This window comes from Castanea sativa, chromosome 6, assembly GCF_040712315.1.
Source record: "Castanea sativa cultivar Marrone di Chiusa Pesio chromosome 6, ASM4071231v1".
Lineage (NCBI taxonomy): Eukaryota > Viridiplantae > Streptophyta > Magnoliopsida > Fagales > Fagaceae > Castanea > Castanea sativa.
The window spans coordinates 52,732,535-52,750,487 of NC_134018.1; the positions used below are offsets into that span (position 1 = coordinate 52,732,535).

The 17,953-nt window shown below is 32.4% G+C and overlaps 2 pseudogenes; both read right to left on the bottom strand.

The window, feature by feature from the left end:
• Positions 1 to 1,506: 1,506 nt before the first annotated feature.
• Positions 1,507 to 5,553, bottom strand: LOC142640170 (monocopper oxidase-like protein SKU5; annotated as a pseudogene).
• Positions 5,554 to 11,455: 5,902 nt separating this feature from the next.
• LOC142640171 (monocopper oxidase-like protein SKU5) lies at positions 11,456 to 15,892 on the bottom strand (annotated as a pseudogene).
• Between the last annotated feature and the right edge of the window lie 2,061 nt (positions 15,893 to 17,953).

Sequence of the window (17,953 nt, forward strand, 5' to 3'; positions counted from 1 at the left end):
CGTCATATATATATATGAAATATAAGCTATTTAACAACTAAAAAAATGATAATTTACACGTTGTTAATAATATATATAGACCACACTGGTAAATTTTCTTCTCTAATTTCTCGAAAGTTGAACACCATGTTTAGCCATGCAGATTAATGTAATTATTTCATATTATACTGCTTTTGACACGTGGTTCACCATAAATACATCTAAACGATTAAGAGACAGATTACTTCTATATGTAAAACTTTATTACCAAAGTTCCAAATTCTGGTACTCCTATTAAAATTCTATTACTAAATGTTTCAACTTTCAAGAAAATTAAAAGAATTTTTTCATAATTTATTTTAATTATATTACATCACTTACTTTGTTTTTTCTCTCTTTTTTTTTTTTTTTACAATATATTAACCAATTAAAATTTTTTGTTTCCTTGTGAGTTTAACTTACCCTTCTCTAGAGGTGGGTGTTGGTAATATATAGTTGTCAAACTAGCTATTTGTGTTAGCTTAGCTTGATACATTACAATTTCTATTGCTTTTTTCAAGAATACACTCTGAAAATTGGCTTATCATTCTGGATGAGATTATACATTCTTTACATTGCCTAGTGTAAGGACCTGTATTTCTTTTTTTGGCTTTCATCCATAAACTGCCCATAAAATAAGAAATTCCTTGTAACTAGGACAGTTCCAAGAGAATTCTCACAAAGCGCAACTTCCAAAAATTATAGAGCCCCAAAGTTCATGAACGATTTCACATTATAAGGAAGTTCGGTGAACATTCCTGAATAATAAGGAAAACACCACCTCTTACTGTTGATGAATGTAGAGAACTGTCACAATTATAATCATGGCATTGTGGAACCTACCAACAAGAGCAACAAGAGACGAAAAGATATGTTAGTGAAATGATCAAAAGGGCAATTATTTAGAATCACAAGAAATTGCATATTCTTGCAGTACTGAGACCACATAATAAAACACGTGGAAATAGTTTCATAGCAGATTCAACATCTTGATTACCATGATATTTGTGAAGACAATCCACTAGCCGACGGTGGAGGTGGAGGTAGGGGTTGGGGTGGGGGAGCTAAAGGTTGGTACTTTCCTGTAAACAGCATTAATTAAGAAACAAAATAAGCTACCGAAACATAACTTGGACAAAAAGAAGATAAAAATAAGGTTAACTTATTAAAAGGAGATTTTGAGATTTTTAACATTAATTCATTATAACTTTTTAACAAATGTCCAATTTGTTACATCTGTTAATTTTGTTAAATATAAATGAGAACAAATTCAATGAAGAAATTGATTTGAAAGTTGGATGATTTAACTTAACATGATTAACAGTTGAGAGGTCAAATATATTGGAGGGAGAATAAGGAAAAAGTTTTTCTCATGATAAGTTTGAATGAATCTTCTTGCAGTGATTTATAAAATTGTCCACTTATATAAATCACATAATTTATTGAAATATTTAAACAAGACACATAACTTATTAAATAGGGCATGCACTAACCACAAAGAAGGAGATTTTCTCGGGGGTGGACGCTCCTTGGTAAGGTTGGGATCAGCATCGTAAACTCTTAGATAGAGTTCTTGGCCCAAGTACCAATTTTTCAAGAGTTGTGATCTCAAGTTCCACGTTCCAGGATTGTCAATATATATATATATATATATATATATATATATATATATATATATATATATATATGCACTCCATCTTCCAGGGTATACCTAAACATGCATGTACACTAGATTTATTACCTTGTGTTGTAAAGGCCCTTAAGCCTTATGTCTTGTGGGGGAAAGTGGTTCTAGTTAAAATTACAACTATTATTTTGAAGAGAGAGAGAGCGACCTGAACGGTTGAACGAACAACAGGATCAAAAAGGTTGTAAGTAGAGCGTGATTTAGGTGACCATTTTCCTTTACCAAAGCTAAAGATAGATTAACAAAAGACATTAAGTAATGTTAGAATGATAATAGTTAAATAATTAATCCATCATATTTTCTAATAATTTAAAATCTTGAAACAAATCGTCATTTATCACATAATTTTGCAATATTATTTTAGATTTGGCTTTTGTCTAATGTAGTGAACTGCTATACGTGATACGGACACAACACATATCCAAAATTGACCACATGTCAATTCTCGTAACTTACTCATTACTTTAGTGCACTAAACTGAAGCCTTACCCTATTGTTTCAAGGATCACACGGTTTTGACAAACCGTCTGACCTTTAACCTTTGCCAACTGATGGTAGGGAAAATCCAATTAAGCTTCATGAATCATGATGGAATTAGTAATGAAGAGGCTTACCCTACAACATAAAATCCGAAACCATCAAGATGCCAAGCATCTAGATCATTTTTAAACACCAGTTCTATCCAGCCTTTGTGCTTTCCAGTTGCAACAAAAACTCCCATAGACTCAGGATTCGTAAAATTAGTCGAAAACTCATCGAGTACGTAAACACCAGACCCATTGGCAAATTGATCAGCCAGTTTTAGTGGGGTATCTGGGGTCAGATAGGACACATTGTTAACTGTGTAGCGAGGTGCACCATTGATCTCTGCTGTTGATGCACTGAGAATGAAGGTCTGAGTCTCTGAGAAAATGTCACGTTTGTTACATTGAAAGTTCCTTGTGGGTTAGGCCTTGCAGCACCTGCTGTCATGTTCCATCTTCACAACAACAAAAAAGACAAGAAATTGTTAGACATTTATGGAAAATATACAACAATGTTACAAAAAAATCCAAGTAGAAAGCATTCTTTGTTAGTTCATGTGTCTTTTAACCAGGTACTATAAGAGCAAACTTTAATAGGTACACTTTTTTTTTTTTGATACAGTAAGTACACTAAATATATGGGAAAGTTATCAGAAGAGAGCCTAAATCATACCTTGTAACCTATAATAACGCCTCAATTATGTGGGCCTCGGTTATGCCAAAAAAGCAATCTTAAGAACACAATTTTTTTACAACAATTTTCACAACTTGTTAAGATGGTATTTTTTTTTTTTTGAAAGGGAGTTAAGATGGTATGTTGTCATTGTAATAATATGACTTTCAAATAGACCTACCACTAATATCATTTTTTTTTTTTTATGTACTAATTATAGCTGATCTTGCCAACCATTGTAAAAAAAGTTTATACCTAGACTTATTGTATGCAATATAAGAATATATACTCGAACTTTTATTAAATATAAACTTAGCCATAATTGGGAAGAAGAATCTCACGAAGGCGTGGAGGAACGTAACATTACCTAATGGATCTAGCTTGATTGATGGAGAATTCGAGATCAAATGGGTCAGGCCCACTTGGAAGAGGCCCAGTAGGAGGGGTAGTAGAGTTAACATAGTGTAGCACACCAATGCCCACAAGCCCACTTATTTCAGTGGCATTAGACATTTTAGGACTTGCCACAATGAAATAATCTGCAGTGACCTGATCGGCTGTGACAAGAACCATAATATTATCTGACAATGAAATAATCAAGAGAGTCCAAAGTTATCTGATTTGTGTAAGATCCTTCTGTTTCAACCACCACCATTCTATGATTCTGAATTCTGAAATTGAAACTCCACGCAATACCTACATTTGATATCCTAAACCTGTATGTCTTCCCTGTATAAAACCATAATATTGTCAGAAAAAATTAGAACTATGTTGAATAGCCCAATGGGCACAAAAAGTTTGGCTTAATGGCCCATTGGACAGTCAGAAATTTTGTCTTTGTACCTTGTGTGACATTAAAGGACTCATAGGTTTTTTTTTGATAGAGGGTTCAAAAATGGGCCTTTGCCATTCATAAGCATCATATCTGGGAGGCTGCTATTGGCTACAACCGTGGTGTTCATCGAGGACCTGACTGTAACATTTTTTTACCACTTTTATTTAACATTAGTAGTATGAGCTTGCAATGCACGTATTAATTAAAAATTATATATAAAAAGAAAATTATCAAATATTTAGTGAGTCATTTGAAATTTTAATAGAGTTTCATCTAATTAGCTTATTAAAATGCAAACATACATTGGGCTACTTCGCTTAAGGATCGTATGTAATGTGTAAATTCTATTATATTAAAATAAAAAAATAATTATGATAGATGATAAAAAAAAAATTAAATTAAAAATTTTAAATTCTTGAAATTTCTGTTGATATAATTTTAGTTGGAGAATTTTATATTTCTTAATATTTAGCTAATAGAGTTTTGCCTAAGCTGAATTATGGTTAGAGTAGAATTTTAAATTTCTCAAAATTAAGTTTTTTAAACCATTTTTTTGTAAGGAGGAGATAACCATTTGACACAATCATGGTTTTTAGACCCAACTTTTCTTAGATATTATATGATATGAGATTGCAATTATTATCAAATTTACAATAAAAAAATAAAAATAAAAAACTTATAAAGTGACGTGTCAATAAATGTAACTAGTCTCAAAAGATGGTGAAGTGGAAACATACCTTGTAGCCCAATCACCAATAAGAAGATCAAATTCAACTTCTGGTTTGGGAAAGGGTACTTTGTGACTTCCCGATTGTTAACTCGAATTGGCCCAAACCCACCACCAGCTTCATGGAAGTTGATAGAGGGAAAATAAAAAAAGCTCCCAATTTGGTCCTTGGTCTGGTACATATAAGTCCAGTTCTTACTGGGCTGGATTGGGCAATTTGTGCCAGACACTCCATCTTGCCATGAGTTCAATCTTTGTTGTATGCCATTCCTGCACCACCACTATGGTATTTATCTATATCTAAATTTTCTCTTCTCATCTCGTATTTTTATATGTTTTGAATAAACATTATCCAGTTGTGGTGGATAAGAAATAAGAATGAGTTTCATTTTGAAGATCAATGTTATGTTTATCTTATAAACACTTCTATGAAAAATTCTAGGACCATCAAATAGTAAGTTTATCAAGTCAAAATTGTGATAGGTTATCCATTTACAGTCTATCACGTTAAAATTGTTACAAAAAAGTTATTATGAAATAATTTGTGATCCTAAAGCTACTTGTTTCATATTGAATAGTAGTTGAAAAATATTATTATTCTTTTGAAATTTCATTTTCAAGGTTTGTCTCCCTAAAAGAGAAGGGTTTTTTTTTTTTTTTTTTTTGCTGAATTCAAATAAAACCAATTATGTAAGAGAGAGAGAGAGAGAGCTCTATACCATGTTATCAGTAGGGACTCATCCATATCATTGAACACGTTTACATGAATATTATCATTGGTCGATGCATTGATAAGGGGTCCAGGAATGAGGAAACATTCCATTGATGGTAATGATCTGCATGAACACACACACACACACACAAAACTAGGATTCAAGCCACCACCAATTCCAGCTATCCCTTTTCATGGGGTTTTGAAAAAGATGTTATTGTATCATTTATTACCGGTTGGTCCATGGACACTGGCTTGATTGTTGTGTCAACTGCGATGTGCCATTCCAGAAAAATATCAACACCATTGGCTGCTTTCAGGAGAGAAAGAACAGTTGCACACACAAGTAGCCATGAACAATCATAAGGCCAAGCCATGGCATAGGCTTTATCTGATTAACTTGCCCTCCTGTTGGCTCATATAGCTATTTATTTGAACTTCAAATAGATTTGTCTCCTATTTGGTTTTGATGTAGACAACCAAAAATAAATAAAAATGAAAGTGTTGGAACTTCAAGGGAACACAAAGAGCCAAGCATAAAAATTAAAGATAAAAAATAAAAATAAAAATTAGGAAGAGAACGCCAAATGAGTAAATGTCAAAGATTTGAAATAACATAATGGTGTTTGCTTCTACGGCAGGCCTTGTTTATTCAGCACCTATGAAGCACGGGTGCGGGTGCGGGTACGGGTACGGGTGCGGGACTCGGCAATTTTTGAATAAGGTGGGTGCGGGTGCGGCGGGACTCGGCAATTAAAAAATTATTAAAAATATTTTATTTATATTTTCTATATATTTTTACTATTAAAATATTCTTAAAAAACATATTACTAATTTACTATGCCTTGATTCACAAAACAAAGAAAGAAAAAAGCAAGAAACACAAAACACAACACAAAACCAAAAAGAAAACACAAAAAAAGCAACAAATATTCAAAATAAAATTAAGGAATGATAGATTTAGGGTTTTTGGGTCTCATTTAGAGCTGTTTTCGGCTGTTGCAGCATGATTCGAGGCCTGTTTTGGCCGTTTCGGTCGCCGGCCAATACGTTCCGATACGGCCGATTCTGGCCGAATCGGCCTGAATCTGCTCGAATCGGCGCCGCGTCGGCACGATTCAAGCCGCGTCGGCGCGAGTCGACTGGAAAAAAAAGGACAACACGTGGCCGACGTGGCCCGACGCGGCACCGACGCGCGAGCAGCGGCGTCCCTTGCGCGTCGCCGCGTCGCGCCGCGTCGGACGCGGGTGCGGCACCTCCGGCGCCGCGTTCGTGCTTCCTAGTTCAGCACAATGTTTTAGCTTGCACCAATGAAGAAATCAAAGGGGTTTTTTTTTTTTTGTTTTTGTTTTTGTTACCCATGAATATTGTTTTAGAAGAAGTTTACCCATGATGTGATTTAATAATATTCTATATAAGAGTAACGTTTATTCCACGAATTTTTGGATAACAGGTTTTGTTGATCAGAATTTTAGAAAAGTATCTTTGCTGTGTCGGTTTTCCTGGCTGAAGCCTCTCAGGCCAAGTCTCTACCTTGTATAGGACTCTTTATTCAAATTATCTATAAAATTTCTATCTTTTATTTTAAATAATTTTAGAAAAGTATCGATTTAGTATTTGTTTGAAAACAACTTATAACTTTTTGCTGAAAATGTGAGAAACAATAAGATTTTAAAAAGCTGTACGTAAAAGATAAAAGTTAAAAGCATTATATAAAAGATAAAAACATTACATAAAAGATAAAAGCTAAAGTTAATATCAAACAAACTCTTAATATAACGTCTCAATCACTCTAACCGAACACTCCAAATAATTGGACAATAAATTTAAGTGCGATGTTTTATATTTAAATATAAATCAAATAAATTTCTAAAAAAGATTATCAATAAATTTAAGTGCGATGTTTTATATTTAAATATAAATCAAATAAATTTCTAAAAAAATTACCAATCAAAAAAATTTATTTAAAAGTAACCAAGCCAAGATTATTTTGATATATTAAATACATAACTTGATAATTTAACTAATCAAATCAAGGTTAATTAGGTTAATTTCATATAGAGTGATAAATTGATGATCAAAGTATTGTCTAATTTTGAACCCCGATTACGACTTAAGTAATTTTAGGCTAATTTGACAATTAAGTCCAATTATCAAAATGATTAATCAATTAACACAATCATAGATAATAGCATGTAAAACAACCCAAGAACTGGGTAGAAAAAAACTCTCAACAGCTTCAGCAACAAAATTAATCCACTAGAATAGATTGTTACAGTAAACTACATATACAGAACCCTTCAAGTTAAGATGCAAGCAATGTACTCAAGTCCTCCAAACCCCTGCTTGCAACCAACTTCGCGAGTCCATTCTCCACTTCAGCTTTGTATCCACAATTGAGCTCCTATTGCCAACACCAAGTCTCATCGGTAATTCAATTCTGAGTTGCTCCAATGATTCTCAAGTTTCAATCAACACTCACAACTTATAGGTAGTGATGTGTATAATGACCTTAATCTCCTCTCATGGTATATGGCTATTTTGAGAGGGATAAGGTAGATAGAATTGAAAGTGTTTGGCTTTTAAATTTGCTGGATCTTCTCTCACATTTCAAGTGGGAATTAAGGTTTGATTTTGTGGGAAAATGAGGTATATATATGATGGGCAAATGTTGGAACAAAAGGATATTTCTTAACTGAATTCTCTCCAGTTTCGTCAATTTTACTTGACCAAACCCCCCGCAAGTGTCCCGTGAACTTGTTGCCTTAACCACTTTGCAAAATCCAATCACATGCTATTTCACTAGACAACCAATTTCACTCGACCGAAAATGATGACTTATACAACTTCAATTTCTAAAACCTCAACTCAATTACAATTAGACCCACAAATTACAAAGTGATTGAATGATTAATTATATAAAATAAAATAAAATAAACTTTGGCACAGAATATGCCAACACTCTAAGATCCTAACATAGGAAATCAAACATCATAGTTCAAGTATAAAATTTAACCCAAAAAAAAATGAGAATTTTTTTCTTTATAAATAGAGATTTACTCTAGTTTGGATATAAGATAATGTATGGTAGAATAAAGTTGTTAAAGTCTTAAAATGTTAAAGAAAATTACTGATCATTAATGATTTGACACATTTACAAAAAGAAACTTCAAAAATTAGTGTAGAGTTAGAGATGAGAAAATTAGTGTATGAACATTTTTTTTTTTAAATTCAATTATTATCATTAGATTTGAGGTTTTTTTTCTCAAATTAGGGTGTGGACTTTTTATAAAGAGAGGTTCTACATCCACAACATTTTTACAACATTTTTACAACATTTTCACAATAAATCATCTATGGTTGGTTGTTATTGGTTCAAATTTGAACCTAACACTAAGATTACTTTTTTGCCCAAACAATAACAACCAATAACAACTTGCCACTTAAGATTTGTTGTAAAAATACTGTGAAAATATTGTGGACATATCATTTCTCTTTTATAAAGGGGGTGAGAGTTTTTGTAACAAAAGCTTAAGGCCGGCCCTAAAATAAATAGGTGAATAACTAAATTGAATTAACACATACCAAATAAAATGTGGGGTACATGAGTGATTTACAAAAGGTTAAAACTTGGTAAACTCCTCTTATTTAAATCTCTCTCTCTCTCTCTCTCTCTCTCTCTCTCTATATATATATATATATATAAATTTATCCCCTTATGTTTTTTAATACATAATCTAATAATCCTAGTTGAAAACAAGATTAAAAAAGTTCTGCTCTTAACGAAAAAAAATTTTATTTTATTTTGGATGCAAGATAGAATTTCTACTCGAGTCTAATCTAAGTATATATATGTGTGAAGCTCCTTCTTGGATATTTGAACTCCGGCCTTTACCCCCCATACTTCACAAGCACTTATACTTGTAGAGTGACCATCGCACTTAACGAAAAGTTAATATGCTATGTAAACTCCTATTATTTAATTCTCAAAGAAAAAAAAAATCTCTTATGTTTTTTAATACATAATCCTAGATGAAAATGATATTAAAAAAGTTCTAATATATATAAAATAAAGTTCAGCTGCAAAATTAATTGTAGCCTTAGGTTATAGCCTTAATATATTTTTATTAAAAGTACATTTTGACAAATCCACTATTGGATTACATTTTCTTCTTATATCCTTTATGCTTGTAAAATTTCTAGAAAATTAAAGATCAATAGCTATGTCATCATTAAATTGTTTAAATTACAAGTTTTTGTATTTTAAAATTATGCATAAAATATAATTTTATAGATCATATAATAAATAATATTCGATTGGCACAAAATTTGATATATGTATTAAGAAAGTAAAGAACATACAATCCAACATTTAAATTTTTGAAATATATAGTAATGTTAATGATATTGAGTAAGGTTATAACCTTAAACTACAATAAATTTTGCAGCTAAATTTTGTCTATATATATATATATATACATATATACATATATAAGGCTGGATTCAAGCTACACTTGGTATAACTTTAAGTAATGTTACATCACTCAATATTTTTTAATTGGATGCGAATTTTGACAAATCCATCGTTAGATTATATTATTTTCGTATATTCTCCATACTTGCAAAATTTTAAGATGATCAAAGATTAATAGTCATGTCATCAATCAATTATTTAAATTCAAGTTTTTGTAATTTAAAATAATGCATAAAGAATGAGTCTATGGATCGAGTGATAAATAACATCTAATTAACATGAATGTTAAGAACATATAGAACGTGTAAGTCAAGTAGTCAACAGTGAGATTTTCAAAATATGAATTCTATAACATGTTATTGGATAATTCATTTCCATTTTTGACATCTCCTCCCTTCACCTCCCCCCTTGTGCACGCATCTAACCAAATATCTGAATCAATACATATTAGCCCATTAATCACCACAATTAAAAAAATAAAAGAGTTTCTTTCCTTTTCAATGTTGGATTAAACATTCCATTAACTTCTTATTTTCCATATTAACTCACACATATTTACATTTATATTATAATATATATCCATTTTAATTAATAAATATTAAAATGCTCCAACAAAATATATATATATATATGAAAAACATAATTTAATAAAAATATTTAAATTAAACCATTATAATATTGGTATATACGAATGGAGAAGAAGTTATTAAAATGATTTTTTTTAATATACCATAATCGGTTGATTAATTTTAAAATATCTATTTTTTTTATAAAAAAAATATATATATATATATATATATATATATATATATATATATATATATATATATATATATATATGCACTCTCTTTCCATGGAACACATGTAGCATGTTATATTAAGTCTAAATTATTATATGAGTTTAGAACTATAGTATTTTTTTTCTTTCCAAATATATGTATAATGCATATATTATTAAAATTTGAATTTTAAGGTAATCTTTTGAATACTTATCATTTTTATTGTTTTTTAGGACTTATATAAATAATTTCTAATGCCTATTTTGTTTGTATTTTTTAGCCCAAAACTAAAGAAATGGGCTCAAATATAATAAAATTTCATAATTTTCAACTCAAAAATTAAAGGCAAATAAACAAAATTTTTATGCAAAAACTGGGAAACCTACAAAAAGAATTAAATTAAAGTCCAATTACTCCAAATAGACCGAATTGGACCAAATAGACTGAATGGGACCAAAGTGGATCGAATCTGACCGAAGCGGGCCTAAATGGACTGAATTGTAATCGAATTGGACTGCATTGGATTGGATGGACCTAAATTTACCTAAATAGAATGAATTTGACCGAAAAAGACTGAATTGGACCGAATTAGTTTCTTCCGAAACAAAAATAATCTCTTAAAAAGACGAGTTCCATGTTTTCAAAGTAAATCCTACCATTCGTTTCCTTTCTAAATAGAGCATGATATAAGATGATCACATAAGCTTAATGAGTCAATGGCCTAAGAACTCTTGCCCTGCAGTAGTTCACCGCTCAGTAAACTCTTTCAATTAGACATAATTAAGGAACTTCAACTTGTACCTATTCTTCTTGAAAATCCACATGAATAAATGATTAGGAGTTTCTCGGGCACGGTCTAAATTGAAGTAAAGAAAATATAGCATTCTCATAGTTGTCATGATCGAGAAACCGAATAGTATTCTGTTAAAAATAAAAATTATTATCAAACTTTGCGGAATATCAATACCAGACAAAATGATGGATTCAATTACAAGGTTATAATGATTATACATAGGCATTATTGCATCAAGACCGAATAGGTATGGATCTAATCACTATTCTTGTCCACCCTGCAACCTGAGATGGTGGACTTGCTGGAGGAAGAGAATGAGGATCATCATACATACCTGTAAGTAGGTGACCACAAAAGAGGTCATTTTAGAGACATAGAATAATAATGAGTAAGACTAAGCTAAAGTACTATTAGAATTGTGTGATTAAATGATTAAATTTACGATATCTCAATAGCTTAAATTTTTGGGACCATCGGTAATTTAGCAAGTACCATAAAGAATAATGTTTATATTAAAAACCAAAGGAGGAGCTTATTAAAATGCACTAATTACCACATCGAAGGAGATTTTGAGGTGGTGGGCGCTCTTTGGCAGGATTAGGATCATCATCATGAACTCTGAGGTAGAGTTCTTGACCCAAATACCAATTTTTCAAGTTTTGTGACCTTAGGTTCTACATTCCTGGGTTATCTAAGAATGCATAAACTGCACTCCATCCTCCTGGGTACAATTGTACAGTGGATCGAACAACAGGATCTAAAAGGTTGTAAGTCTTGCAAGACTCCTGTCCATTCTCCATTGCCAAACCTAAACATGCAAACAAACAATTAAGGTAATGCCAGGGATGGAGCCGGAGCCAGAGCCAAAGGTTTGGAGGGGCAAAGTTTGGACTTAAAAAAAATTGCCACTTCAAAAATAACAAAATTTTCTGGTCAATTTAATATTTTATCATCTACTTGGGTCAACAATTCAAATTGAATTGTTGAGATTGGGTATGTTTTTGAAGACCACATTATCTAGCTTCATGTTCTATCATAGGCTCTTCTCTTGCCACATTAGCTAGGCATTTTAAAGCCCAATTGACACTTTTTTTCTTTTTGAATGCTATTGACACTTGGTTTGACAAATTCGATCAACTTTACAATCTCTCTAATATCATTAATTGACTTTCGTAACTCATAAAGACAATAAACATCACTGATAATGTTACAAACAACTAACATTTCTCCACTATGGTCATCAATGGATTCAACGAATATCAAGATACTCAAAGAATAAACATTCAGCATAGGAGTAGCCTTTGTGCAGAGCAGAGGAGTAGCTTACGTGTGGGGATGGGAGAATTTTTGTCTAATATTTTGGTCATTAAAAAATAGAATTTAGGCTAATTTTGATATTGAGAATCCAAAAAATGCAGTATGAGAAATTGATTTGGGTTAAAATTAAAAAGCTTGCTTTTTAACTCATTTTGTTTTGTTTCATTCCATTGCTCTGCCCCTTGTATAGATAAGCAAAGCTGTACTTTTCCTATTCGTTCAATGAGAAATTTTTTTCTATCATCTTCATCTCCGAGTGGGAAAGAATAATAATGACCAAGTATAATTTTTTTTTTTTTAGGCTAATTGAACATTAAATATACCTATAAAAAAAATTTCCCCAAAATCCAGGGGGGCAATGGCCCCCCTGGTCAAAGAGTAGCTTTGTCCCTAGGTAATGCATAACTGTTTGTATGATTGTTAATGACATATATAAAAGAGTTCTTCTAGGATCACAACTTTTTTGTCACAATTCTAATGTAGTTGTTTATCACATGGAACGCATATTTTTTTCTCCACAATGTAGAGTCAATCATATTAGGATTATGACCCAAGAGTTGTTTCCAACGTATTTTCTATAAATAAAACTATAATTTCCCAACCTATGAATCGTGATATATTTTTGTTTGTACTATTGAATTTAAACTATAAAATAGATAAATTTCACCAATGATATGTATCACACTTACCCAACAACATAGAACCCAAAACCATCAAAATGCCAAGAATCCATGAAATCCAAATGATTCTTAAAAACAAGCTCTATCCATCCCTTGTGATACCCATTAACGACAGAAATTCCAAATGAGGCATTATCATTGACAGATTTAACCAGAAATTGATCAAGGTTGTACACACGAGACCCATTGTTTAAGCAATCAGCAAGTTTCAGCGGGGTATTTGGAGTTAAATAAGACACATCGTTCACAACATAACGAGGATGGCCTTGAATCTCAGCCACAGAGTTTTGGAGAATTAAGGTTTGCGATAGGGTCACATTTGTTACATTGAAGGTTCCTTGTGGGTTAGGCCTCGCAGCTCCTGCGGTCGTGTTCCACCTATTCATGATTAAAATGAGGGATACGAGACTGTGAGTGCCGAAATCCAAATGTTAAGCATACATAGGAAAGTTGTTCTAGTTTAAGTATTTTAACACTCAAAATAAAGCAAATAAGAAAGAGATTTTTTTTTTTTTTTTTTCATGGAAAAAATAAACTATATGTTAAGAAAGTTACAACTGAAACTATATGTTAAGAATGTTCTAGACACCTTTTTTTCTCTTTTGCTAGATAAATAAGGGAAAGTAAGGTTCGACTAAACATGTTAATACTACTAGATTATTACTCAAACCCCAAACTCGCATATTATTAACTAAGAAAAGTAAAGAAGAAAATAACTCTGAAAATTGGGTTCCATCATTTTGACCTCTACAAAACCAACATGTGTATTTAAAAGATAGTAGCGTGGCAATGCTTTAAATAAATAATAAATAAAATAAAACAAAAATAAAAAGCATCTCTTTAATCAGACACACGCATTTGTTTAGCTTTCTGATTCAAAATTGGCTAGAACAAAACTTAGGTTCAGTATTTAGGTGTTGTTCCTTAGGTTTTTCTTTTAAAATTCTACCATATGACTTTTTTTCTCATGAGAAGCGTATTTTTAGTTTAAGTACAGCTATATGGCTAAATTTTAAGATGAAAATTTAAAGAACAGTATCTAAAGTATTGTACCTAAATTTTGTTCAATTAATTATTTGCTAACATTTTTTTATTCAGGCATTTTGGGCCAAGGATAGATGATTACCTAATGGATTTAGCTTGACGGACTGAAAACTCCAGATCGAATGGATCAGGCCCGGTTGGCAAAGGCCCGCTAACATTTGTAATGGAATTGGAATAGTGTAGTACCCCCACACCGTCAAGGTTTCTAGAACCAGTATTGTTGATCAACTTAGGAGTTGCCACAATGTAATAATCAACCTCGTTTTGATCTGCTGTGACAAGAACTGAGTAGGACTGGCCAACATGCACGTCCAGTGAGTCCAATGTGATCTGATTGGTGCACGATCCTTCTGTTTCAACTATTACAATCTGATGGTTTTGAATCCTGAAATTGAAGCTCAAAGCAGTCCCCACATTCGATATCCTGAACCTATAGGTCTTCCCTGCCATGACATACAAATGAAACTCAATATATAGTTTTATTGTACCATGCCTAACCAGCCCAACTCTATCTCACAACTTTTACTATAATCATGATATGTGTGATTATAAATAGTGGGTTTATATAAAAGTACTGGTTCACTAATCACAGTGACAAATATCATCAAGTTATGGCAAATTCAGTGATCTTAAAAGAACTGTATGTAAAATTGGACGCAAAATATACCCACATCTTTTAATGTACCTTTTGTGACACTGAAAAATTCATAGGATTTTGAGAGTGGGTGCCCATAAGGGCCTTTTGCATTGATCAAAATGATATCAGGAATAGCCTGAAACGCCATTTGCTTGTCCTCCATTATCAACGACCTAGTCAACTATATCACAATTTCATGTTCCAAAAAAAAAAATGAGTTAGCATTAAAGAAACCCGAGAAAGAAAACAATTATAACCATGAATAAATTTTCAAGGCAGAGACATTGTAGCTATCAAATATCCAATCACCAATAAGAAGATCAAACTCAGCTTCTGGCTTGGGGAAGGGTATTGTCATTGTAGACACGTATGGGTCCAAAACTTCCAGCAGCCTTGTGGAAGTTGATGGAGGGGGAAATAGAAGAAGCTGCCAATCTGGTCCTTGGTTTGGAACACATAAGTCCAGTTTTTGCCGGGTAGGATTGGGCAGTTCATGCCGGACACTCCATCTTGCCACGAGTTCAACCGTTGTTGTATGCCATTCCTGTACACCAATAACATCCCATTAGAATAATAGTTAAATAATTAAATTTATTATTTCTTAAGACGTACGAGTTTATATATACCATGTAAAGCGTAGTGGCTCTTCCATGTTGTTGAAGACGTTTACGTGGACAAAATCATTGGTTGTGGTATTGATAAGGGGTCCTGGGAACTTCCCATTGATGGTGATTACCTGTTCACACAACCATTAGGCATTATATCTCATTGTCCGTAAAAAAAAAAGCACATAACACTTGCGTAATTTTTCACATGCAAAGAAAGCATTAGTAAATATGTTATACAGGTTGCTTTAGGGACACAGGTTGGATGGTATTATCGAGGGCAACATTCCATTCCAGAAAGATATCAATAGCATTGGCCCCTGCAACAAAGATCGCAACCAACGTTGCAAATGCAACTCTGCCCATGTGGTAACCAGTGAAAGCCATTAGAATGGTGAAAGGTTTTCCTTTTGGCCTCACTAGGAGATGGGAGATATATATACATAATGGACCTATGGCTTAAATGTATATAGCAAGAGGTGATCTAAAGGGGTGGATCTTACAAAGAAAGTGAGTAAATAAAATAACCAGAAACTAAAAACGGAAAGAACTTTACATTTGTACCAAGGTAGACTCTTTCTTACAATGTGGTTATTCAATGCAGTTTTGAACCAAGCAAGCTGGCAGATTATATAGTATAGTGAGATTGTGACAATAACAAAATGTTTCTTTTATATCATAGTTTTGTTCAACTATTCTTGTCGCTTGTGCCTCGGCCAAAAAAAAGAGAGCAAAGCTGGCCTAGTTGATACTGGATACAGTCATGCAATATTAATTTTCTTTCTTTTTCACACATTTGATGGTCGGATTGTCCTATTGGAGTATAATTGTCAATTGTTCTTTGCCTGTCATTGACCAAAGGTTTGTAATAGTTTACATAATAACAAGACAAATCACAATTTTTCAGGTGGGTTATGGAGCATTCAAGGAACACTCATAGTCATTGCTTTAAAAATGGTCGTAAGTTCTAGTAAATCCGGCAATAACTCCTGAGTTGTTCAATTTTCCTTAGGAAGTTCCAATCAATTCAAACTGGTAAACCAGTGGATTATTGCTGATCAGAGGTTATATTAGATCCAAGAACAACTACACCAAATACCAAAGACTTATCAGAATTACAGCAAGGGGATTTTCCAATGCTTAAGTCAGTAACCAATTAGAGAGTTAAGAAGTTGTGTAAGGGTGTATCTTGTAACTCAAGTTGATGATGGGTGCTATTTAGTATTTATATTGCTATTGAAGATTGAATTATTTCGAAATTTGGGGGATTTTATCCCACTCATTCTCATCCCTTTAATTTAGGAATCTCAATTTAAGGGTTTGTGGCATGGGATTTGGAGATGACACGAGGATACGGGAAATTATTATTTACACCGAGAAGACTGCTGATGTGGTCTTCCCTAACCGATGAGATGATACCATCTATGCAAATGAATATGTGAGCTTCCTAATTAGTACAATGAATAAAAAATAAAAATTACTAGATAATGTCACATTTACATAAATAACAGCATTTTATTGGTTTGGATGTTAGGGAGGATCACGTCAACAATCCTCCTAGTGGACCTAATAATTTCTCCGAGGATACATAGGGCTTCCCATAAATGTGGAATCTGACCTTGGTGAACTTGGCTGGTTTTTGGATGCCTTGTCCGAGCTAACACCTCATCGGTCCGAGCTGCCACATCAATCGCTTCATTAGTTGCTGAGCTAATTTGATACGTCATAGTTATTCTCCATCAATTACTAAAATGTAAAATATAATTTTAACTACGGACACATTTAGCATATTGAATGGAGATTCTGTTAAGAATAATAATCTTATTATTGGTTATAAAAGATGTTATTATAAAATAATTATTTCTATTCATAAATTTAAATTTGGTTGATAATTAATAGAAATTTATACAAAATGATGCATATGAAAATTTTGTATATTTTATAAATATAGTAAATTTAAATGGTGTTGTGTGTATTAACTATTAAGGAATAATTATTATAACCATTTTAGATAGGAATAACTATTCCTCAATACATTTCTATATCTATAAATATTTAAAAGTTGTAGTGTAACATTTATTGTTACTACGCTCCTATCAAGAGAGATCAATGTAACATTTTGGTCCTTTCGTTCCATTTCAAACCATTTGGTCAACTGTCCGTTCGGTCCATTTGGCCCCACTCTGGTCCCATCTGGTCTCATTCAGCCCAGTTCGGTCCATTTTAGTCCACTCCAGTTCACTTTAGTGATGCTTTGAGAGGAAAGCTTTGTGTAGAAAGATGAGCCACTTCATTGACAATTATATATCACCTTCTCAGCAGAATGTTGATAGATTCTTAATAAAATTACATTTTTCGTATGTTACTGAAGTCTTTAACCTTGATTATGATATAATTGTCAAGGAAATAAAGTCCATCATCTTGATAGGTTCTTGAAAATGATATTCC